The sequence below is a fragment of the Crocodylus siamensis genome, chromosome 5 (assembly GCF_052110815.1).
Source record: "Crocodylus siamensis isolate JL-2025a chromosome 5, ASM5211081v1, whole genome shotgun sequence".
Classification (NCBI taxonomy): Eukaryota; Metazoa; Chordata; order Crocodylia; family Crocodylidae; genus Crocodylus; species Crocodylus siamensis.
Window position 1 is genome coordinate 194226455 of NC_143399.1, and position 25865 is coordinate 194252319.

Here is a 25865-nt window from a genome sequence, read left to right on the forward strand (position 1 = left end):
CAGCTTTCAGTATCTGTGGCTCAAGGCAGTCCAACATGCAGACTGGCCTGCAGTGCATTTTTTTTGGTGGAGAATTTTGCAATACCAAACTCCTCTGTGCACCAGAAATCGCCTTCCTCTGCACAGTTCTACTGAGATCTTAGACACCCCCACCCCACCGACTTTGAAGCAGTGATCTGAATTCTGGAAGGGCATCACCCTAGTGTATGAGAGTTGCCTTTTGCTGTTTCCATGCAAATCTGGCTATGTTTAGCCAAGCTACAAGCCTTAAAAACCCTGCACACTCAGTAAAGCTCCCCGTATTATGCCAGGGTTTGTTAGAGCAGTGCAATTAAAATCTCAGAGAATTCCATTTGTACAAAGCATGTTCTCTACCAGGACTGCAAGTGTTCACAGGCCAATCCTAATTCTGGCATTCCTAAATTTTGAACACCTAACATTGCAATCTTAATGCCCTTTTGATATATTTCGTTTTATGTCACTTGCATACTGTAGGAAAACATGAACAGTGTCGTTGATGTTCATTATACTATTCCAACAGTATATAGAGTCCAGGATGCCATTACAACCAGATTCTGAACTGGTTTTCAGATTAGAAAATTAAGATGTTACAAGGTCTTAGAGGCTATAATTGCACCTGAGGGCGAGTCCAAATGAGTGCACACATGCAGGGGCATGCATTTTGCACAGTACAATTAGCAGCATGGGACTATTCAGTCTGGAAAAGTGCAGGCTCAGGGGCGATCTGATGGCCACCTATAAGGTTTTATAATGGGTGATCACCAGGACCTGGAGAACCTTGCATTTTTCAGTGTTAAACACCATCAGGTTCTCGTCTGCCCATTTCCTGAGCATTTCCTGAGCCTGTCGAGGTCAGCCTGGATTACCTCCCTGTCTTCAGGTGTAGATGCTTTACCCCAAAGTTTGGTATCATCTACAAACATGGCCAACCCATTTCTGATACAAATGTCCACATCATTAATGAAGATGTTGAACAAAATAGGTCCAAGGACAGAGCCTTAAGGGACCCCACTGGTCACAGGGCACCATGATGATTGACTTCCATCAACCACCACCCTCTGGGTCTGACCACAGAGCCAATTCCCCAGCCAGCAGATCATAGTGGACCCGAGGCCGCGGTTGGCCAGTTTCACCCAAAGGTGTTCATGGGATACCAGATCAAAGGCTTTTTTAAAGTCAAGATGTATGACATAAATCTCTTCTCCCTCATCCAGGTGATAGGTCACCTGGTCATAAAAGGAAATGAGATGGGTCAAGCACAACCTACCAACATCAAACCCATGCTGGCTATCCCTCAGGATGTTGCCATTGGCCAGTCCATTAAGCATGGCCTCTTTGATGATTTTTTCTAAGACCTTCCCCAGGACAGAAGTCAGGCTGGTGGGCCTGTAGTTTGCCAGATCCACTTTCCTCCCTTTCTTGAAGATAGGCACCACATTGGCCTTCTTCCAATCATCAGGCACTTCAGAGTGCCAGGACCTCTCGAAGATCCATGCCAGAGGCTGAGCTATGATGCTGGCCAGCTCCTTGAGTACTCCAGGGTGTAAATTGTGAGTATTTTGAGCAGGAGGACAAGTTCCTCCTGTTTATGCCCCAAGCTCTTGACATTGGAGTACAGGCTGTACGGAGCCTGGCTGGCAGCCAGAGAGTGGCTCTGGATGGCCACGCTCCATTTCTGACAGTGCATATTGCTGTCATCTGTGCTCTGCAGCACTGCACTGCTTTTTCTGCAGCATTTTTTGGGAGGGTTGGGGGGGAAGTTTACACTAGGACCTCCTGGTGTCAAATTTTGGCACCACACTGCAAATTAGCAGCACGATGAATGGATGACCATATGTCAGGTACAGTTTGCGGGGCCTCAAATAGCTTTGAGGTGCTGCAAACCAAACTCATCTGGACATGTCCTGAGGGGTTGCTGAGATAAAGTGTGTTTAATACTTCTGGTCATCTGCATTCTCTTGAATATCAAAAAGGCATTTTGCTCCATGCAGTGAAAGCTAATTATATTACTGTTAACTCAAAATAGCTAAGGAATCTCAGTTCACCTAGCAAAATGCTTGGTTATAATCATTAAAAGATTAGACATCTAGATGGGGAAAGTATCTGAAATCCCTACTGGCTAGAATTAAAAAAAATACCAAGTTCAGCAGACCGCATCCTACAAGACATAAAGGGCCCAGATTTTTCAGTCAGATGAATGAAAGTGTATCCATATATAGCTGTGTGCCTTATGCAGGCACAGCCAGCCAGGGGCACAGATTTCCATTAAAATTGTTTTTAATTGGAACCTTGGCTTCTACTCATTTTTAATGAAAACAATTTTGTTTCAGGAGATTTTGTTCACAAACTGAAAAACTTCAGGCCACACAAAGAGTGACAGTGCTTCACAGGAGTTGTAGTTGGCTCCTGCTGTTTCTCCGTTCTCCTCCATGGGCTGGGATTAAGGATGAGTAGAAAATCATTTCTCCAACTTTTGGAAATGTTTGAGATTTCTGTCTAATCTCACAAATACAGGAGTTACATAAAAATGTAAATTCACTGCTGACACAAAGATGTAGGGAGAAGTGGGGACAGGAGGGACAGAATCCAGGTAGATCTAGACAGGTTACAGAGGTAGGTGGATGAGAATAGGATGGAGTTCAATGCAGACAAGTACAAGGTGCTACATCTAGGAAGAAGGAGCCAGCAACACACCTATGGGCTGGGGAACATCCTTTTCAACAACACAATGACTGAAAGGGATCTTGGAGTCATTGTTGACTCCAGGATGGACATGAGCCACCAATGCAAGGAAGAGGTCAGCAAGGCTAACCGCACCTTGTCATGCATCTACAGATGCATCACAAGCAGGTCCAGGGAGGTGATCCTTCCCCTTTATGCAGTGCTGGACAGGCCACACTTGGAGTATTGCATCCAGTTCTGGGCGCCGCACTCCAGGAGGGATGTGGCTAGCACTGAGAGGGTCCAGAGGAGGCCACTCGCATGGTCAGGAGGCAGCAGGCCAGGGCCTACGAAGAGAGGCTCAAGGGCCTGAATCTGTTCAGCCTCCACAAGAGAGGGCTGAGAGGGGATCTGGTGGCCATCTATAAACTCACCAGGGGGGACCAGTGGGAATTGGGGGCGGCTCTGTTCCCCCCGGGCACCACCTGGGATAACAAGGAATAATGCCCACAAATTGATTGAGAGCAAGTTCAGGCTGGACATCAGGAGACATTACTTTACAGTTAGGGCTGCCAGGCTCTGGAATGGGCTCTCAAGGGAGGTGGTGCTCTCCCCTTCCTTGGGGATCTCCAAGAAAAGGTTGGATAGATATCTGGCTGGGGTATTATGATCCCAACACTCATTCCTGCCCAGGGCAGGGGGTCGGACTTGATGACCTGTTCAGGTCCCTTCCAACCCTCGAAACTATGAAACTATAAACTATTTGCATACAAAAGTTGCTTCCATGCAAATGTGCCCTTGCTTTTGCTTTTGCAAAATGGAAAACTCTAATCCAAAATGACCATTAAGTGAGGTCAGGAAAAAAAAATTCCTCCTTCCATATAGTATTGCACTATTAAGAGCACTATCATGTAGTCTTTTTATGCATTTAATATGGGATACAGAGGCAAATGAACTGAGCAGGGATGAAAAATTGTTGCCCCATTTAAGTTAGTAACAAGTCCCAGCAAACTTTAATGAAGTCAATATTTGACTCTACGTACATATGAGCCATTCATCTGATCCAGCCTCACAGCTATTAAATTCTTCCATCTATCCCATCTTGAGGGGAGAACCACAGTACAAAGTTTTGGGCATTTTTACACATGCTCGGGGGGGGGCATTTTAATTAAAGCAATTAAAATTAGAGCTGCTCTAATTAAAGCACCCACCAGATCTCATGTTTCAGCATCCCCATGCTTCCAAATGGCAGCAGGGGCACTTCAGTTAAACCTTGAACAAGCTTTAGTCAAAATGCCCTTGCTGCCATTTAGAAGCATGGGGACACTGATAAACAAGACATAGAGGGTAACTGGAATATCATAATTAGCATGGTCCAGCAGACTCAACTAATTGAGTCTGCTCTGATGCACTGTAATTACAGCACATTGGAGCAGCTTCCCTGCACATGTATAGGCACCCATTGTGTCTTTTAGTTTTCCCATCTGTAAAATGGGATCAAAACTCTCTCTCATCTCACAGAATACGGCTGATTTAGTTTAGATTTGTAGGGAACTTTGAAAAAGTAGAGCTTTATAGAAGAACTAAATACAATTTGTATTATCCGCTAAAACAGTGGCTCCCAACCTTCTTTCCCCTGCAACCTTAAATCGCAGCCCCCACCCCCACTTATGCCCAGCAGTGCCAGCAGAGCCTGGGCTGGGCCGGGATTGTGAGGGGCAGTGGTAGTGAGAGCTGCGCGGACCATGCACCAAGAGACCCACACAGGAGGGAGGGACGGAGCGAGGAGCAGGCCCCCCGTGATCCTGATTTGGGTCGTGACCCGAGGTTGGAAGCCACTGCTCTAAAACATTTATGGCCTACTATTTATTCCAGAGATCTGTGTCTGTGGCATTTGGTCATATGGATTCATTGAGTTTCTCCTGCCATCCAGGCTTGGCTGCAGTTTGGCCATATAAGTTAAAAATCCATTCATCTAGGTGCTGAACAAGAATGGACCCTGCAGCAGACAGCATCTGCTTCTTCCTTATCCTAATATCTCAGCTGATTGCAGCACTATTTCTAAGCAGTATGAGCAATGTACTTGACCAGGCCTTTTCAAAAAGGCCACAGGAGCACTTATAATGAGGCTGCTTTTATGAATGTTAATTGATGCTAGTCTTCATACTTTATGGTTGATAAAACCCATTCCCTTAATGGTCACAAATTAAAGAAGCCATTAGTACTAGTGAAACAAGTATGGGAAGGGTTTATGTGCTAAACCACTCTCAGGTACTGTTCTGCTGTACCTCTATGGAAGCTACATTGAACCAGGTACTTTATTTCAAGTCTCAAGAGCAAATGTCTGCAAGGACAGGAGTATATGAGGAGCTTACCATTGTGAAAATTTCACTATGACCACCAGTTAAGGGCCTTTTTAGAAAAATTCTGGCATGTATATGCAATTATTTGTGAATCTGCTTGCCAAGGCTCCTGTCTTAGTGTGCTTAAGCATAAGTACCTGCATAATTGCCTTGCTGAAGGGGGGCCCAAGATTTCATATTCTTATGTCGATGCTTAAAGTAAGCAATGCAATACCTGGCTCAGTTGGAAGATCTGATAACCTTTCAATTGCATGGGAACATCTCTGTAATTAGGGATTCCTGCATCCCTGCAACTTCAAAGTCTACATACTCAATAGAAGGCCCTTCTTCAAAACACTTCATGTTCATAGGAGGTCTTTCCCTTCAAAGAATTCAGATCAATGAAGCTTGCCCCCACTTAAAGATTTTGCATTATCTGAAAAGTAGCCCTTTGAAGATGCTGCTGAAGGGACTTTGAAGTTTTCTGTAGTCTTGAGAGGAGGGATCATTTCTTCAAGGCTTTCACATGATTGGGCATTTTTAAAAGAGTCTTCATCCCTAAGCGCTAAGCAGATGAAAATCTTATCTTAGTGTTATTAGGATAATGCTAAACTTGTTTTTCCCTTCACACTTTGTCTCAGTGTTATCAATGATTGTAATTTTATCATAAGTCTCACACTATTACAACCTCCCAGTTGTGGTTGAATCCTTGTCTACCATGTGGGACACCAGGGGTTTGATTCCTGGACTTCCCTATAACCACACCCCCATTGTGGTTCCAGACTCTGTCTGGCCTTTGGATACCATCTAAAAGGGGGCATCCTCTGTACCTCCATATTCCTACCTAGGTGTATGTGTTGAAGGTCCTGGTGACTTCTCATACATAGGCCATGATCCAGAAGGACTGATGGTTCCCTACATTGCTATGTAAATGTTTCGTGGTTTTTCTTAAAACTCCAGGTCCTTGCAAGGTTGATTAGTTGAGAACCTCAGAAAGGATGTTTCTGTCCCTCATGGTTGAAGAAAAAAAACTGGAGAATAAGCCCCAAAGGGCTAAATTAAAGACCCAGATCTTGCTTTTTTTTTTAAAAAAACGATATAATTTTTAATTAATTTTAAGATTCTTGGGGATGGGCCTGATCCATGATGTCTTGTCATCAGTGTATTGTAGTCTTTTCAGGACAAGGACTGTCTCTCACGCTCTCTGTTTGCACAGTGCCTAGCCCACTTGTATCCCAGTTACACTTAGTGACTCTAAGCCAGTGGTCCCTCAGCTTTGTTGGCCCTTAAGCATAAATACCAAGAAAATAAGTGCCCTGTTAACAACATCAGACTCTGCTCGTCACGATAACCTGAACTGAACCTTCTAATCTCCAGTTCACAAGCAATCCCAGTGTCCTGTGGGCATGTTTCCTGCAGCCATGGTTTCTGGCAAAATGCCATTTTAGTAGTAATAAAAAACAAGGATATTTATGTATTTCTTTAAAAAACAAAACATAGTTAGCCAGGCTTCATAGCCATCTCTAATATTTAAGGATTACTCCTAGGATCTGAATGGCCCAGGAATGCAGCACAAGGAGAAAGCATGAACATATATGTTTCAGCTATGACTTCTTAGTACTTACTGCAGCTTTTTTGCCTGTTGTCTTCTCTACAAGGTTTTAAATCCATGGAAAAATTGTTCATAGGCAACTTCATAGCAATATTCTGCACTGCCCCAGAGCTGAACAATACTCTCCTTTGGAGGTACAAGGAGTCCAGAAGCAGGACCAGGGGTAGTCAGTAGGGCTGTGCAAAATTTCACCAGGTATTTCATTTTGAAGCTGTTTTTGATGCGTTTTGAGCTCAAAACAGCAAAATCAAAATGAAACAAAAGCCTTTATAACAGCTGCAAAATGAAACAAGGGCACTCAAAATGTTTTGAAACTTTCAAAATGTTTCAAGTTTTGGGGCCGGGCTTACTTGGCTTGAGCACCGGTCCCAGCTGGCAGCAGCAGCCTGCTGTCATCCCTCATACAAATCCGGGGGCCACACCCCAGGGAGGAGTCTGGCACAGCCCTGCAGCCCTCCTAGGGGTGCAGGCCCCTGGATCTGCACACCGGGTGACAGGAGGCTGTCGCTGCCAACCGGGACCAGCTCTGGGTGCAGCCCATGCCCAGTTCCAGGAAGATTGCTACTGCTGCTAGGCCCAGGCAGCAGCAGCCTCCTGTCATCCTGTGTACAGATTTGGGGGCTCGCACCCCTGGGAGAGATATGGGGCTGTGATCCATGGGGCTAGTGGAGCCACTTGTAGTGCAGCCCAGTTGCAGGAGGGAGGGGAGAGCCAGTGGTGGAGCCGCTCTGAGCACAGCCCTGGCCAGTGGCTCTCTCCCACCTCCTGCCACTGGGCTGAGCTGGCGGGCTGGTGGAGCCACTAGGAGTGCAGCCCTGGCTCTGACCTGGCTCCCACCACTGAGCTGCACTCCAACCATCTCTGCCAGCCCCACAGAGCTGACCCCAGCAGCAAGAGGCAGGGGAGAGCCACTGGCTAGGGCTGTGCTTGCAGCAAGGGCTGCACGCTGAGCCCTTCACCACTGGCTCTCTACCACCTCCTGCTGCAAGACTCAGCTCCATGAGGCTGCGAAGCCTCCAACCACTGGGCTGTGCTCACCAGGGCTGCACTCCAAGTTGCTCTGCAGCCCCACGGAGATGAGCCCGGCAGCAGGAGGCAGGGGCAAGCCACTGGTCAGGACTGCACTCAGACCAAAGGCTGCACTCCAAGTGGCTCCACCACTGGCTCTCCATCACTTCCCACCACACGGCTCAGCTCCATGGGGCTGGCAGAGTGCAACCCTGGCTCTCCCCCACCTCTCACCACCAGGCTGCACTCTAAGCGACTCTGCCAGCCCCATGGAGCTCAGCCCCACAGCCCTCCCAGGGGTGCAGGCCCCCAGATCTTCATGTGAAATGACAGGAGGCTGCCACTCCTGCTTGGGGCCAATGGCAGCAGCTGTCTTCCCAGCACTAGGCATAGACTGCACCCAGTGCCAGTCCCAGGCGGTAGTGGCAGCCTCCTGTCATCCCAAGAGCAGATCCAGGGGCCCACACCCCCAGGAGGAGTCTGGCATAGCCCCATAGCCCTCCAGGGAGTGAGGGACTCCAGATCTGTGCACAGGATGACAAGGAGGCTGCTGCTGCTGGCAAGTGACATGAGTTTTGCTTGTCAGCAGCTTAAGGTGAAGTTTCCCAGAAACCCTTTCCCTGCACCTCTCTCCCTGAAACCTGGAGGCTTAATGCCCTCAGAAGGGGCTACCATCCCTGCACTTTTCACCTGAATCAGGTAAGAAATGACAAAGTTATAGGCATTTTCATGACTCCCCATTATATCCTATCGGCGAAACGTTGAAACAGCATCAAAACAGTGAAACAGTTTCGACGAAACAAAACAGAACAGTGCTCTGAAATGAAATGAAATGAAATGATGAAACAAAGCAATGTCTCTTGAAATGACAAACCAGAAGTCAAAACAAAATGGTGCTGTTTTGCACAGCTGTAGTAGTCAGGTATTGTCCCCTCACCATCAAGGCAGAAAAAGAGAGCCTTGGGCTATAATCTTTTCCACAATCCCATATCTGTGTTATTGATTCCCTAGTTATTCCTCACACAAACCCAAGTGCTTCACAGGTCACCATTTAGTCCCAAACTACACCAGGAACATAATTAATGTTGTCCATTCACTGCATAGCTTTAATGGGTTAAAGCACTGAAAAACAGGGTGCATCTACTACTTCATATATAACTTGCAATAGCTGGAGTTGTGAGCAACAGCTACCAATATGGATTGTGTTCCTGTTACTATTGTGTGCACTTGGCTATGAGTTCCCAGAATTCACAGTTCTCCTAGGTTGTCATTTCTCTGGAAAGATAATAGGTTAGAGCCTCACTTGGTGTAAATCAGTGTAGCCCCCATGACTGATTAGAATTGCACCACGCTAGTTAGAGACTTGTCACAGTGCTCCAGTCTTGCCATTCATAGTTAACAACTGAGATAGAAAAGAATCTAATTATCACCTTCCTATTCTCACCAGTTGGGAGGTACTGTTAGTCTCCTCCCAAAGAATCCTGCAAGCCTGGCGGTCCACTAGCTCTACTTGTTTTTCTTTGCCATCTTATTTTCAAGTGATTTGTGGGGGGGTTTCTTGCAACAAAGAGACATTGAAGGAGTGCTTCACAGTATACAACAGCTGGCTGGCACTGTTGGTTGAGAGTATTTTCTGCTTTGGAGGGAAAGCTTGGATTTGTATTTCAAGTACTGAAAGGCAAGCCTCGACAAGATCCTACAAACTCTTCCCTCAGTTAGTTGTAAGTATGGATTTAATATTGCTGTCTCTGTTTTACTGTGATCTAAGAGAAGTGCTTTTGGGGCCTGATTCTGCCATATACTGAGCTTCCCCAATAACTGTGGGTGAACATGTTATAGAGCCTTGAGCTGGGAGTGCTACAGGGCCAAGCCATCCCATTCAGACACCCAGTGGAAAGATTAGACTTTGGGCATTCCCCAGTTCCTCAGACAGGAACTGTAGGTTCGCTTCCCCTGTGTTTCCACACTGTGTTAGCACTGGTACATTACAAAACAGGACCAAACCCCTCCTGTTTCCTCTGCACCCTTTGAGGGAATGAGAACTTAGGGACACACGAAGGAAGCAGTCCCTGTGCTCCCAATTGCAATTAGCTCTTGCTCAAAGTGAGTGGAGAAAAGGGCCTTCATCATTCCCCATGCCCTAATCAATGTGAGACAATGCCCCTGACCCCATCAATGTGACACAATGGCTTTTGATTCCAAATAGAGTAGATGCCACTCTTCCCATGGGTGATGGATCAGGCCCTAATGACTGGGGACATGATTCTGTCCCTATAAAAGATAAGGGCAGAACTTCTGTCAGCTTCAGTGAAAGCACAACCGCAGCTGGAGATCAGACTTTAATCCAGGAAATTGCTTTTATCAGTCCAGTTACTACAGATTAATCAAAAAACTTAAGATACTCTTAGCTACGGACCTACCCAAATTTCAGAGATTTCATAGAAACTAGGGCTGGAACAGACATCAGGAGATCACTGGATCCAGCCCCCTGCCCAAGGGGCAGGAAGTCAGCTGTGGTCACATGACCCCAGCAAGATAAGCATCCAAGTGTTTCTTAAAAGGCATCCAGAGTAGGTGTTTGCACCACTTCTGAGGGGAATCTATTCCAGGCTCTGGAGACTCGGGTGGTAAAGAAGTTTTTCCTTATGTCCAGTCTAAAATGGTCTTCCAGCAGTTTGTGACGGTTAGACCTTGTCTTCCTTTTGTGTGCCCTGATGAACAGATGTTCTCCAACATGAGCAACTGGTGCCACCTTAGTCAGGGGGGCACATGCCCCCCCGGGACCAGTCCCACCGACCGCTCCTGAGACCCATGCACCACCTATGCATCACCACTGTTCTCCAAGTTCCTGATGCACAGCCTTTATATACTTATAGGCTGCCACCAAGTCACTCCTGAGCCTTCTCCAGGCTGAAGAGTCCCATGCTTCTCAGGCTTTCCTCATAAGGCCTGTTTTCTTGACCTCTAATCATTTGCGCACCTCTCCTCTGGACTCTTTCAAGCTTCTCCACATCCTTTCTAAAGTGTGGAGCCCAGAATTGAATGCAGTACTCCAGCTGCGGCTTCACCAAGACCAAGTAAAGTGGGAGGAAGATTTCTTGGTCTTGCTTGAGATGCATCAGTAGATGCAAGCCAGAGTTTTATTTGCTTTGCCAGATGTGGCATCACATTGGTGGCTCATGTTCATCACGTGGTCAATCATGACCCCCAAATCTCTTTTGATCATGGTGCTAGTGAGTGTAGCACAGGTGAGCCTTTTGGAGGTGCCAGACAGGCGATTTTGCAAGCCAGGCACACTCCTGGCTGTAATTTTTGTGGACTTATCATGATAGGATCCCCTTACACCTCTGATTGGCTATGGGGCCAAAGTGGCCCTGCCCCTCACCGCTGGTTGGCAGAGGGGCGGGGCCATACCAAAGGCATCCCTCTCTGCCAATCAGCTTCAGGACGAGATGAACTCCATCTGAGAGTGCTGAATGAATTAGCTAAAGTCATTGCAGGACAGCTGATGAACCTCTGAGAATTCATGGTGCTCAGGAGAGATCCCAGAAGACTGGAAGAGGTCCAATGCTGTACCCATTTTCAAGAAGGAGAGGAGAGAGGACCCAGGGAACTACAGGCCAATCAGCCTACCTCAATCCCATGAAAAATCCTTTAAAAATTTCTCAAGGAATCCATATGTGATAAGCTAGTAGAAGACAAAATTCTGAATGACAGCCAGCACGGTTTTCTTGCAGGTAGATGATGCCCAACTAACCTCATCTCCCTCTATGACCAGGTTACTTGCCACCTGGATAAGGAAGATGAGGTTGGCATCATTTACTTGGACTTTAGGAAGTCCTTTGACTTGATGTCTCATGAGGCTCTCAAGGTAAAATTAGGGAATTATGGGCTCAACAATTCAATGGTCAGATGGGTGGGAAACTGCTTGCAGGTTTGGACTCAGAGACTACTAATAGATAGATCTGTGTCAACCTGGCAGAATGTAGCCAGTAGGGTCCCTGAGGGTTCGGTTCTTGGACCAGTGCTTTTCAACATCTTCATCAATAATCTGGATATGGGGCTGAAAAGCACACTGGCAAAATTTGCCAATGACACTAAGCTGTGAAGAAGCGCGGCCATGCATCAAGGTAGGCTAGTTAGATGGGTAGACCAGAACCAGATGCTGTTCAACACTGTAAAGTGCTCCATCTTGGAAGGGAAAAATCTGCAACAAACTTACAGTCTGGGTAGTGCTATGCTAGCTAGCACCACATCTGAAAGAGACCTGGGGGTCATAATAGACCATAAAATAAATAGCCTGTCTGGAGCCACCAGTGTGATGCTATAGTTAGCAAAGTAAACAATATGCTGACATGCATCAACCAATGCATCTCAAGCAAAACTAAGGAAGTTATTCTCCCGCTCTACTCAGCATTGGTGAGGTGGCAACTGGAGTACTGCGCCCAGTTCTGGGCACCACCTCAAGAAGGATGTGGAGAAGCTTGAGAGAGCCCAGAAAAGAGTCGTTTGTACGATTAGAGGCATCAAGCGCAAGACATTTGAGGAAAGGCTGACAGATATAGGACTGTTCAGCCTAGAAAAGGGAAGACTGCAGGGGGATTGGTGGCAGCTTACAAATACATCAGAGGTGAGCATCAGGGGCTAGGCAAACAACTATTCACCAAAGTGCCCCAGGAGAAAACCAGGAGCAACAATCAAACTCTTAAAAGAAGGTTTCAGGCTGGATAAAAAGAAAAACTTCTTCATGGTTCATGTGACCAAACTCTGGAATAGACTCCCAGCAGGGGTGGTGCAGGCACCTACCCTGGAGATCTTCAAAAGGAGACTGGATGCACACCTTGCTAGGGTTATTTGACCCCAGCAGTCTTTCCCGCCCAAAGCAAGGGGGCTGGACCCAATGGTCTCACAAGGTCTCTTCCAGCCCTAAACTTCCATGAATCTGTGAGAGGGGAGAAGCGGTGACTGCCATCTTGGCTGCTCCCATTCACAGCAGTGGCTACCCCTAGCAAGCTGTGAGGATGCAGCAGTCACTGGCTCCCATGAGCTAGCATTTTATTTTTAGTAAGTTTTTTTTAATCCTGCAATACTACACAAAAATCGAGAAAACCACTGTTTTTAATGGTGTTTGTGGAGTAGATCCCTACTCATAGCTGTATCATCTTTCAAGTGATTTTGGCATGCTTATTATTTGCATTGACTGCATTATGAAGAATCAGGACTGTACACACACTGCATAAAATTATTATGGAACACGTACTTTCTTTCAAGTAACAAAGCCAGCTCTAGACTTGTAGAAATAGTCTTTTAAATGTATGCCTATAATATTCCATCATGCATTGCACTATGTTTGGATTACTTTGTAATGTTTTATGCATGTTTGCATGGATCTTTAATCTTCAGAAAAACAAGTATGAAGCATATAGCAATTAAATGACAGGTGCCATAGAAGCATTGTTAAAATGTAGGAGTAATTTAAGAGCTTTGCAAAACAGGTTCATGAAACCATGGCAAATCCTAGATATAGGCATCTAACTTTGTTTCAGGCACAAAAAAACAAAGGAAGTTCTGCAACATAGAGGAACTGGCAAGCCACATCCTCAGTCATCTAATGACTTGTCAAATACGTACAATGCTGAGACATCCCTTACGCAGGGGATTCTGAAATGCCCCTCAGCAGAAACTAAATGTGATGTGAATAAAAAAGTAAAACAGAGCCATATAAATAAATATTGGTCTAGGGAAGAGATGCCAACAAAGAAAGCAAATGAGAGAGAAGTACAACGAGGAAGAGAAGAGTGTCAAGGCTGTTATTTAAAGAAGAACATTTAAAGAATCTTGTCCCGACAAATATCTGGCTAATGTATAAACAAAGTGAATTTTTCCTTTCTTCTCTCTTACAAGGAGGCTCTTCCCTCTAAAAACACAAAAGGGAGTGACTGCTGTTAATCTAGAAGAAATTATATGATTCTTATATGAGAAATAGAGTCCCAGATCCTAGGATATGAGGGGGTGGAAAAGAGAGAGAGGCAGGCAGGCAGACTTCTCACTGGAAGAGGAGCAAGAAAGGCCAGGTTTAGTTTATTAGAAAGTAAGAGCATACAGACAGGGAGTTACCCCAGAGGTGATATACTACAACCCCCTTACTCTCAGTTGCTTCAAACAATTTGTTTCCATGCCCATGGCCTAACAGAGGGAGCGGCATTCTTTCTAATGGCATTCTTTCTAAGACTTTCAACTTTGAAACGTGTCTGTCATGAGGGCACTTGGGTGCCCCATGTCTTGGAAGAAATAAGGGCAGCTGCTACACTTTAAGGCTGCCCAGGTACCGGTTGCTGGGGCAACCAGGCAGGTCATGTGACCAGAAGGGGGCAGGGCTGGGCCTTTATAAACAGCCCGGGCCAAAGCCTCGGAGCAGTTCCCTTTTGGCAGGAGCAGGAGCAGACGCAGACGCAGACGCAGACGCAGACGCAGACGCAGACGCAGACGCAGACACTGTTGATGGTTGCAGCCTGAGCACCCAGACTGGCTGCATGAGGATACGGGGTAGGGAGAACCCTAAAGGAGGTATGGTAGAGAGCCAGCATGGCACAGAGTTTACATTATAAGCCAGAAGGCTTCTTGTTGTTATGTTGCAGCCGTTTGGCTCATGGTTTAGTTATTGCTGGACCGGAGGACCGGGTAAGGCTGTAGGGGCATGAGGAGGCCTCACGGGATCTCCCCAGCTGTGTGGGGGTTCCCAGTGCCCTGAGTGGGCAACAGAGTGGTGCCTGGGGCGGCACAGCTTTTCAGTGCTGAGGCAGCACAGTGGGTAGCCCTGGGTGGATGATGGTGAGAGGCCGGAGCAAGGCAGGGGACCCCGCTCAAGGGGCCGAACACCAGAGTGAAGCCTGTAGGTACTCATGTTGGGCTCCAGGTGTGGGAGCCACATGAGTGGAAGCCTAGGGTGGATGCTGTAAAGACAATTAGCCTGGTGAGGGCGACCCAGGGGCTGTTTAGGGCCCGGAGAAGGTGCCGAGAGGCCATGGGAGCAGGCACGTGCAGTATAAAGCCACCCCAAGGGGGGGCATGCACCATTGACAGCCACCCCAAGACCGGTGCGGTCTAAAAGGGGTTCCAGAGGGCTTCCGCAGCAATAGGAATCCCAAGGACCCAGAGGGGCCAGGTAAGGCTCCGGCCACCTGAGCCTAATTGGATAATCATTATTGACAGGACCCAGAGGGGCCAGGTAAGGCTCAGGCCACCTGAGCCCAACTGCTACAGGTAATGAACACAAATAACTAATACGGATTGCAGAGGGGCGCTAGGTAGGGCGCTGGTTGTGGGCCAAGCCCAGAGGCGCCAGGTGGGGCGCAGAAGCTTAAGGACCGGATAACATCCAGGAAAAGCTGCGAGGCTTGGGGCGTGCTAAAGGGGAGGTAGGAGGCACGCATTGCCCATAAGGCAGGGGTGCATTGAGGCACCCCACTCAGAACGGGGAAGAGTATTAGCACAGTGTCCAGGGCGATAAGAAGCAGCCTCCCAAATTGAACCTTATAACATCAAAGATGTGGTGGATGAGTAGAGGGTGCTGGATTGCCTGATTGACATGGCAGGGGGCGCTAGTGAGATCACGGCCACTCCTAGGCCCCACTCGTGACAGTGTCCCTTCCTTACTTCCCAAGCAGCCTACATTGGTCGATTGTTAGGGTATACTGCAAATCCCATCCATTTCAGACAGTGTTCAATGTCTCAGCAGTAGACACTCATAGAAGTTTTTTTGTTTGCTTGAACTGAAGAGTTGAGGTCTTTTTCAGGAACTGTGGGAGGAAGATTTTTGTAATTTGTGGGTGCCTGTTAGAGCCTGAAAACTTTCTAAGTTTAATACTGCTGATTTTTGTCTTAGTGAGACTGAATTTAAGTATTTGATAGGGCACACCTCAAGCCAAAAGTCACATTCTTCTAACATATGCACTGACACTGTAATAAATAAATAAAAAGTAACCACCTGAGGTATACTATAATCACCCCAAAATGCGGAAACTAACACATCTTATTGCTTAAAGAAAATAAAATACTTTTTAAAGACACCAAGTTTTCTTTTTTTTCCTCAGAAAAATCAACCTTAGGAAGAATAAAAGAAGTCTCTCATTCTTCCTTTAGTTCCCATTATGAATAGAAACATCTTCATCCCTACAGGCCAGAGTTTCTATAACACATTATGTGGCACAAAGTCTGGTTAACCAAAATCATAGGCCTGCAGACTACAAACAATGGAATGTAATTGAGCACAACTGAAGTTGCGCTTAAATATATCCACCCACTGCATTTATCTCTTACAAATTCTACCTCATTATTACAGTCATTAGTGCCTGCTAACCTACATAAATACAATTAAAGACAGAGATGTTTTAAAAGGGTCAAACAAATAAGAATGCCAGCATTGTGTTGCTGCAAGAAAATTTCAAGGTTGCAACATGTATTAATGTAATGGGACCCATGCCACAAGGCCACAACAGGATGGGGCTCAGATGCCACACTCTCAAAGGGTGTCTTATTCCCCTATTTCTGTATCTCAACTGCCATGACTTGATGTAACTATAAAGGATATCAGCAGGTAGTACCTGACCATAGGTGCAGGTTGGGTCAGGATGTGTAGGAGTATTCTGTGGGGCTCCATCTCCCCTACACCTCACTCCTTTCCACTCAGGTGTTCACTCACTGATCAAAGTAGGTGCCTGGCCTTCCTAAGCATCTGACCTCATGTGCTGGGTAGAAAGACCTGTGAAAGAAGAAAACCAACTGGCCTGGGATAAGCAGGAGTTGGCTAAGCCTAGGGATCCTCATACAGGTCTGTGGCTAATGGGGTCCCCGGCTGTGTAAGAAAATGAATAAACCAATACAACCTAAATAATAATGTCTGTGTCTGCTTCACATTTTACCTCAGCCCAACAGCATGTGGCTGCCTTTCTTCAAGCAGCCAGGGCTCTTCAGGGTTTGCCCCCTACATTGAGCCCAATCCAAGCAAGCTGGCTTATCTTGGGTCAAGCCCTTCCAGTAGCCTGGAGCCACAGGTATTATGAACCCCTTTGGGGCCCCTGTATGGCCCTGGGCCCCTGAAGTTCCACAGAGGGAGCTGGAGTCAAGCTGGTCTCAGATCGAACATCCTTGGCTCTGCTAGAGGGAAGTGACACAGGCCAGTGCCTACGCTAATGTCTCCCTGCTTCTGAGGCTGGTGCTGCCTTATAAAGAAAGTTCCAGGTTGGCCTGGGCCAACCCAGATCCCTGCCTACCTCCACATTTTCGCTGGCTGCCCTTGGGTGCTAAGAGCCACAGAGGGGCTCATCAGCTCATTCAGCTGCAGCTTCTGCACCAGCTACTCACTCTCTTCTCAGGCTGGGCCCAGGTCCCATTTGAAGCCCAGCTTCCAACTCTCACATAAGCCTGGGGAATGGGCCTATGGAGAGCACATTGCCCACCAGCTGACTGTCCCACCCAGGGAGCAGGTGCGTGGAAGATAGTGTGTTGTCAGCCCTTAGGCTCATTACTTCCTCTTAGGGCAGACTGGAAGTACGCTGCCTGCAGAACACACCAGTGGTCACCCCCTAGTAAATGTGGGGCTTATGCAGGGTCATACTACAATTAGTTACTCCATAAATAACAACAGGGATGTAGATGGGCCAGCACCTCTTATGCTGGATTAAGATGTACAAATACCATGTTATTCTGGATTGAGTTAAAAAAAATGAAGCTGATCTAAGATGCACATAATAGGACTGTCTCTTTCTGATGTACAAGTTCTGTACAACATGGACTGTATTATTTTATGCAACCTGTATCGCAGTAAACACATTACTGGCAGATAAAGATGGATTATACCTTAATCTGTCCCCTCCCCTGCTCTCTCCCACTACGTTTCATTCAAGTTGTCAAAAAATGAAAGTGATGAAAAACTTGCAAATTTTCAATTTATTTTCATTTCATAGGGGGTCAAAGTGAACCCATGGTTTCACATGATTTTAACCTCAATTTTATTTACCAAAATAGCTTTTTGAAATATTTCATCTGTCATACCCATTGTCAGCAAGAAACAGACTCCTGCCTTCTGACAGAGAAATCTTATTTCTGTATAATTCAGGGATAATAGTCCCAGTGCCCAAATTGATATGGCGATTAATCACCATTAACCATCAAAGCACAGCTCAAGGATTGAACATAGCTACAAAGTCACTTCTTACACACATTTTCTGATGACACCATTCCAGTGAGTTGGCAAAGCACACTAATAAAGGTGATGCATTAAACACACACAACACACACACACACACACACACACACACACACACTTTAAATTGTGTATTTTCTTGGTTTGCATGTCTGACTGTGTAGGCAGGAACAATTGTATGAATAAGCCTAGCAGGGAGGATTCAGAGGCTGAGAGATGTCCAAAATGCCTGACTGAACAAGGACAAGTGTATTAGCAGCATTTAGGTAGGTATTTCCCAGGCTGGGGGTGGGCAGGCTCCAGATGGGTCAGGAATGGTGAAGGCAGAGAGGGCAAGAACTGAGAGGTGAAGATAAGTTGTGCGAGTCCAGAGTGTAATTTAGCAGTGTTCCAGTAATATCAATAGGACTATAATAATGTATATTAACTTAGGCCTTGTCCCCTTGCATCTCGTCCTATTCAATAAGATTTTTTTTGTGGTGGGGAAAAGTCCTGGTGTTGATACGTGCTGTATTCTTTTACATAGAAGATGTGCTTTTTAAAAAGAAATATTTCTCTTAGAAATTACCTGTATCATAAATTTGAGGAAGGGGGGAAAAAAGTAAAACACTTTTTGTACCATACCATACAGACTGTACTCTTGTTCAACCTGTTTTGGAGTTTTTTGGGTGGGAAGATTATTCATTTAAAACCTAATGAAAATTGAGCACATCTTAAATTTAAATATGCCTTATAATCAGAGAAATAAGATGCATCCTATTGTAGACAACCACGCATTTCATGAAATCTGTTTTGTCTCACACTACAGAAAACAGGACAGATACAGAATACAGATCAGGAGCAACAAATGAGCTCTTTAAGTAGTTGGGAAAGTTGTGATTCAACCTTTATAAAAAAAAATAGTCTACATGGTAAATCTAAAAGGCAACTACTTTCATGCAGAAATCAAAATAATCTGAAGAAAGTCTCCCAGCTGGCTTCCTCCCAGCCAGTCTTGGATCCATGACAGTCTCAGAGTTTTAGTTCATAGAATCCTGACTGGTACTATTTGTTAGATCTGGTTTGATAGAACTGTGACCCACGCTTTTGTGATAAAGCAGTAACCAGACTGGACAGCAGGATTGCTTATAGACCATCAGTAAAAATTCAGGCCAAAAAGAGCTGACTGTAAATAAATTTGAGCCTTCTGTAAAAAGGGGCTTTGTGAGCCCCTCTCTCAGAAACAAGGTGGACAGCCAGAATTTGACTGAAGGACAGTTACACCACCTGATCCAAGCAGGAGTGCAACATGCAGCAGTAAACTTTTCCATGCATTGTAGGCCCCTCCCCCACTAGCCATGTGCTGCTCCTGCTTCCTATTCTGTAATACTACTGGGTCACAGGCAGGCTTCTTCTGAGGTCCATGCTTACAAGGGTTAAGATTGGAGGGTAGACAGGGGGCACAGTAGGTTGCAAGGTTCAGTAATGAGGGTGTGAGATGATTACGAGACCCCTGCAATAAGGACATCAGGGTGTAAAACCATTGTTGAAAATAAAGCATGTCAGTAAAAAAGTTGGTTTGGCAGTAAAAAAAAAAGATGGTCAGAAAAGAAATATTGTTGGCAAACCTGATGAATGCAGAGACGTGTGGAAAGGGACAGATGTAATCTGCTCGTAGGCACCAGTCCAGCAAGCCTTTAAGCATGTGATTACTACTAAGCACAGAAATAGCCCCATTAAAGTCAGAGCATTTCATATAAATTGGAGCATTTGTATATTTCAACCATGGTTAGGAGTTATGCTGCATCGGGGCATAAGCAATATTGCTTTAAATGAGTTTATAACCAGAGGTAGCTAAGGCATTCACTTAAAAGTACATTTAGGTAAGAACAGATGCAAGATGTCTCAATTCTTTTGAAGAACTTTCAAGGGGAAATAGATGCATACCTATTTATTTATTAGCTAGTTTGCCAAGACTCCTTTCTGGAAGCTCATTGAGCCAAATCCAGAAAAGTGGAGAGCCTCTGCAATTTCCATTTAAATGCCTGATCTATGATTAAGCAATTGTATTTAGTGGGGCCTCGCACTGGATTCTAAAGGGTCTATCCTCAAGCCATAAATTCTGGAGTCCATACTCAGGACTTAAGGAGACCCTTAATAGGGTCTAGATTTTTACCAGCATAGGAAATAAGTAGAGACTTCAAACTTGTCCTTTTGCCTTCATCAAGTATTTTGTCTGAGTAAAACGCAGAGCAGGAATTGGGATTTGAGCATTTGAACTCCTATTTTAAAAAAGCCAAAACCCAATGGTAGTTAAGGTAGTTCCATTACTTAATTCTTCTCCCCTGTTATATCAGAATAATCAACAAAAACTCTTTTAGGTGCCAAGTAGTGCCTTGCAGTGTGAATTACAATATGATACCCAAGCTAATTAAGCAGCATTAATCTCCCTGATTTGGGCTTTGGTACATATTATATCTTGGCTGTATCAGCATTTTGTGTATTTTATCCCTAGCCTACACTTTATTCAGTATCTGATTTGTTGGCCTACATGTTTCACATTGTTTGTAGATCATTCCTCAATAAAAAAAGAGAACTGCTTTGGAAATGTCTCATTATAACTCTGTACCTCCATCCCATTTGTTTCTTCTACGTCAGCAAGTTACAAGTTCCATATGTCAACCCAGTAGCTGGGTGGAGCCAGGAAGCTTGGCAGGGATACCGAAGAAATATTCATTATGCCCAGCAAGGGGAGAAAAGGGCTGGTTCTAACCAATGGGTATGGAACCAGTGAGAGCAGAACAGCATGCAGTGTCGACACCACAGTTTGTGTGTACATGCACACTGAGACTTAAAAATCAGGTGGGCTGTGATGTCACAAACCCATGCCCACCACAGGAGTTAAGAGGACCAGGAACACCAGTCAACAGGGGGGAAGCGTGTAATGTGCCTATGTTGATTGCTCCTGCTGGAACTGGAGTAAGTGCTGCAGCCATGCTGGTTCCCCAGACTGCAGACCTGGAGGGGTCTCTAGCCATTTCTCAGTGCAGGGTAGAACAGCAGAAAGGAAGTAGGCTTGAAGCCTGAAGTACTCTGATGCCTGAAGACAGAAACCCCAAAAGGAGACACCAGGTAAGCCACATGCCAAAGTCTGGTGGGCAAATGCTCCACAAAGGGTAAAGTGTGAGACCAGAAAATTTACAGGAGGGGAACCAACTCTGAATGTGAGTGGAACTCCCTATGGCAAACTAAAAGTGATACAATTCATTGAAAATAAGAAGGTGGGACAGCCCGGAGTTACATGCATGTGTGATGTGGGGTGAACCCTCTTAATGATTTATTAATGAAATTGATAAGAGTGAAGAGAAACATAATGAATTAATTATTTTCTTTTTGGGATCATTATGTATTTTGTTATCTGTGAATTGATTCATCTATATTTACATGACCATGAATTAATTAAGTGTACTGGGCTATTCAAAATTACTATAAATAAACATATGTTGAACTGAGTTGTCAGGTTCAAAGAAACATCAGATCAATATACAAGTTGTCTCAAACCTAATAGAAGGGATACAAAAACCAAGGACAAAGGAAGATCTATATACCTCTTGCTAAAAGCTGTAGGATCTGCAGCCATCAAACTCAGTTGACTAGTGGACAGGGTATAGGGGAGGCAGAGCCCCAGGAAGCACCATCAGTGGAAATACACTTGCAATAATATATACCAAAGGAACCTCCCTTTCTTTTTTTTCTTTTCTTTTTTTTGTGACCAAGATGTGGCAGGCAAGTTAAGGGAGACTTACCATGAGTGGGTAGCCCAAAGTACCCAGACATAGGCATCAGAAGGATGCCAAAACATAACAACTTGATCCAAGTGCACAAGACACCTACTGTTTTGGCTCAACCGGGTACACTCTATTTTAACCCAATTCATAAAGCTGAATCACTTCTCTACTTGTCACATAATTCGTTATTTAAAACTAGCCCTCATTTCTTGGATGTGGTAATTTATTATCAGTGGATCAAACATTACACAGGCAGGACAGATTCCACTGGGCTACCCTGCAGAGATAGAATTTAACAACAGGTTTTTAAGTGGGAATAGGGAGCATCCAATCAGTCTTAGTGAGATGTTGATGAGGCACAGACGCATAGAAACACACACACACACACCCCTATATGCTACCCCCCAAAAAAACCAATACCAGTAACATAGAAACAGGCAGAATGTAATGTAGCTAGCCTAACAGGCTAGAATAACTGACACTTAGCGTGTACAGGGTCATTTGCTCAGTTGCTTCCTTAGGTGTTATAAATGCTTGCTAGTGATATACTGATCTCTTTCTCCTGTTCCTTGTTAGACAAAGAACACTGGACCAGGTGAGTCACTTGTTTTATCTACCATGACAATTCATATGTCCAGAACACAAATAATTACAAACTGAGACTCTCTAGCTTAGGCATTAAGTTTTGGCTTGATTCAGGTTCCACTAATCTCAGCCTTTACATATGAAAGAAAAATAAATAAATAATTCAAGTGGTTTTAGACAAGGACCTGTTCCCAGAGCACTAGACAGCCAGGCTCACCCTCCTACAGCAGGTAGAATACTACCCCAGTGATGCAAAGAGGAATTTTTTTGTATTAACGTAATTGAAGCTAGGAGTTCCCTCTGATTGCTAAGGCCAGTGATCGCCACATGGGCAGGCTTTTAGTGGAAAAGAAATCTCCCTATGGATTTGAAATAGGAAAGCCCATGCAAAGCCCCTTGCAAGACCAAGATGTAATATCTCATATCTATTCTGTGGACCTGAAATCTTCACCTGATTTTCTGCTTGAATCGTTCTTAACCCAGGTACTCATGATACCACAGTCATTGCCCATTTTAGGTATTCAAATACTGCCAATGCTCAGAAAATGTTCATGCATCTCAACTTTTCACAATGACAATGTAGTTTGCTTATTCTCAGGACTGAATGAATTTAATATTTTTAAATTCTCATGGTTATCATAAGACGTAATTCCAGTGATCCTTTTCCCCTCACCAAATAGACTTTTAATATATATACTGAACACAAAGTTTCAGTGCTTTAAAAGTATTTAACAGTGCTTTACCCAAAGTCTGATTTCCAAAGGGCACATATTTTTGTTGGAGACGTGGCAAAAAAAATATTTTGAAATCATGAGTGAACAAATGTAATGTTAGCAAAGTTCAAGCTGAACTGTCCAAACAGAGTAAGTTCAGTGACTCAAACACTATTTTGGACACAGTGGAACGGCAATACAATAACCATCCTCTGAGAAAGCCTATAGCAAAAGAAGGAAAAAGTTGCTTGGCAGATTTCTCAAACAGCAGGGTTCAAAGCACACTGGTGAGCTCCCTGTATTGAATACTGATAGAAATATAAACACCAACATCGGCACTTAGCAGAAGCCAAGAACACAGGTGCAAAGAGGAAAAATTCACTTGCTGAAAGACAGCAGGCGGCATGAGGAAATCTGTGTCCTCAAAGAGACTCCAAGTTTTTATCACGTCCTATTTTTCAGGCTTGCTTGGATCCGGCTCTGCACAAAGCCTGAGAGACAATGGTTCCTGAAAGGCTTCAAGAGGCTGCTGCGAGAAGGACAAGAGGGAATGTGAGAGCTTTCAATCAATAATTTAAAGGGATACCAAATCCGCAAACCCACTGCTGTAAGAACAATGGCGTTAACATCTGTGTTCTCATCAAGGATTCCTGTTTATTTAAAAGAACAGGAGCACAAGAAAGTCTGCCACAGAACTGTTATCATCCCGTTATTGTGCTTCTGACTAAGCAAGTATACCAACCGTGCCCTATTTAGAAGGCATTATATCAAAAGTCCAAGCAAACCAATACAGTGTGTTATGTCTCTCAGTAGCATGCCCTTATTAAGCGCGCTGAATTATTTGTAACTCTACAGTAAAGACCAAGGTATAACAGCCAGGAATCTTTCATCTTAAATATTATACAAGTCCCTCTGTAGAACAAGAAATCTTTTCACCGCACAAGATCTCTCTTGCCTGAAAACAAGGAGCGCCAGGCAGAAATCCCTGTTGGACAGAGATTCATGTGAGACCAGAGTCCACCACATATCATAGCTATGGTACTTATCGGTATGTCCATAGCCCACCAAGCTGGGCCATCCCACACATGCTCACTTGTGCACACTTGCTCCAGAACCAGGAGTAGAGCCTTGTTAGCACAAAATTGTTTGCACATCAATAAGGTCCACTTCTCAGAGCTATGCTGCCTTTGTTTTTCAGGGTAGCACATCTCCACATGGCACTTATGCATCCCATAGACATAACCTCTACAACCCCTTTCACATTAATATTTGAGCAATGTCCTTGAGGCAGGTAAGTGCTACTGTCTTAGTTCTGCAGATGGGGAACTGAGGTACAGTGGCCAAAGAGGATTACAAAAGACATTTAGGCCTCTAAGATGCCACTACATGCTTAGTGGAAATTTTAGAAGCATCTAGGTCCCTAGTCCTTATTTAAATCACTTGGAATCTGACTCCCAGGCACTTCTGAAAAGCCAATTAGGCTATGGATATCTGTCCTTAAGTGATACACCAAAGTACACAAGCTTATGATGGACCCAGGAATTGAACCCTGTCCCCAGAATCATAAATTAATACCATAGGCAGTGGAGGCCGGGGGGGGGGGTGCTAATGGGGCTTAGCCCCTCCCCCAACACCAGACAGTGGTAGGGCCTTAAGGCAGCCTGGCTGAGGCCTTCCAACACAGCAGGGGTGGGGAGGGAGTGGGGCTGGGGGGGGGCAGGTGCTGTAGAGCCAGTGGGGCACAGGACTGAACTACAAATGATTTGTCCAGGAGATATGGCTCCTGCTGCTACGTGCACCCCAGGAGGTATACGCCCCTGGGTCAATGCAAGGCAGAGCAGGTTACGTTCCTAGCAGGCTGGGAAGGGCTCAGCACAGCCTCCACCCCAGCAGAACCCAGCCCTGCCCCATGCAGATTCAGGGACGTGCACCCTGCCACGTGCTCCTGGGATACATGCTGTGGCAGGAGCATCCCTGCGCCCCCTGGCAAGCAAGGACAACTTGGGGCAGGGTGGGCGCTGGAGACCCGGGGGCTCCATCCTCTCTGGCCTGACAGCGCAGCTGAGGCTGGTACTGCTCCAGCCCCCAGCTCCGGGCTCCCCAGGCGGTGCAGGCCTGGGGCCAGTGCAAGGAGGCAGCCAGGGCTGGTGCAGGACTGGGGGCATGGAGGATACAGGGGTGCCAGTGCCAGGCAGTGACCCCAGGTGCAAGGGAAGGGGCAGCCGCATGTGCGCAGCGGGTCCCGGGCCTGGCTTCACTCTGCTCTCTCCTGATCCTTGCCCGGTCCCAGGCCCACTCTCCCCCGCCGCCCCCACGGCCCTTCCCCCTCCTTCTTCAGACTTTCCTGCCTGGGGTGGAGTGCATGCACGCATGCTCATCCCCACCCTCCAAAAAAAAATATCTCCCTCTGCCTATGATTAATACCCTAAACACTGGGTCAGCAATCACTGCCTAACAACATCATGCCTCTTCACCCATTTCAGGTTCCACTTTGACTCTCCCAGAACTCAAAAGGCAGCCTTCATGCCAGGCAAGACATGCCCATGAACACAAGCTTTGTACACAGAACTGGCTAATTTCTGATTGGCGCATAGGAATACACAAGAGGAGAAGAGAATATGCAAAAATCCCCATTTCCCATTTCACAGTAGTTGCCCATAGTCAATTCTGGTCCTCCACAGTGAGGAAATAACTTAGAACAGCAGCTTTTGTTTCCCAGGACCTCACACAGTGGCTATAACTCCACAGTTTACGCTTGCGCCATAGTGTGAATCACTGCACTGCTTTCAGTGAGTTCATCTTTGTGGACATCTTAAGTGTACATATGCTACTAGAGCAAAAGACATTCAAGCCTCTCCCCAAATTAAATACATGAGCCATATCCCAGAAACACACACACCAGTCAAACAAGATGTCAACCATTAGTAAATGAAAGCAAGTTGCGGGCGGCCC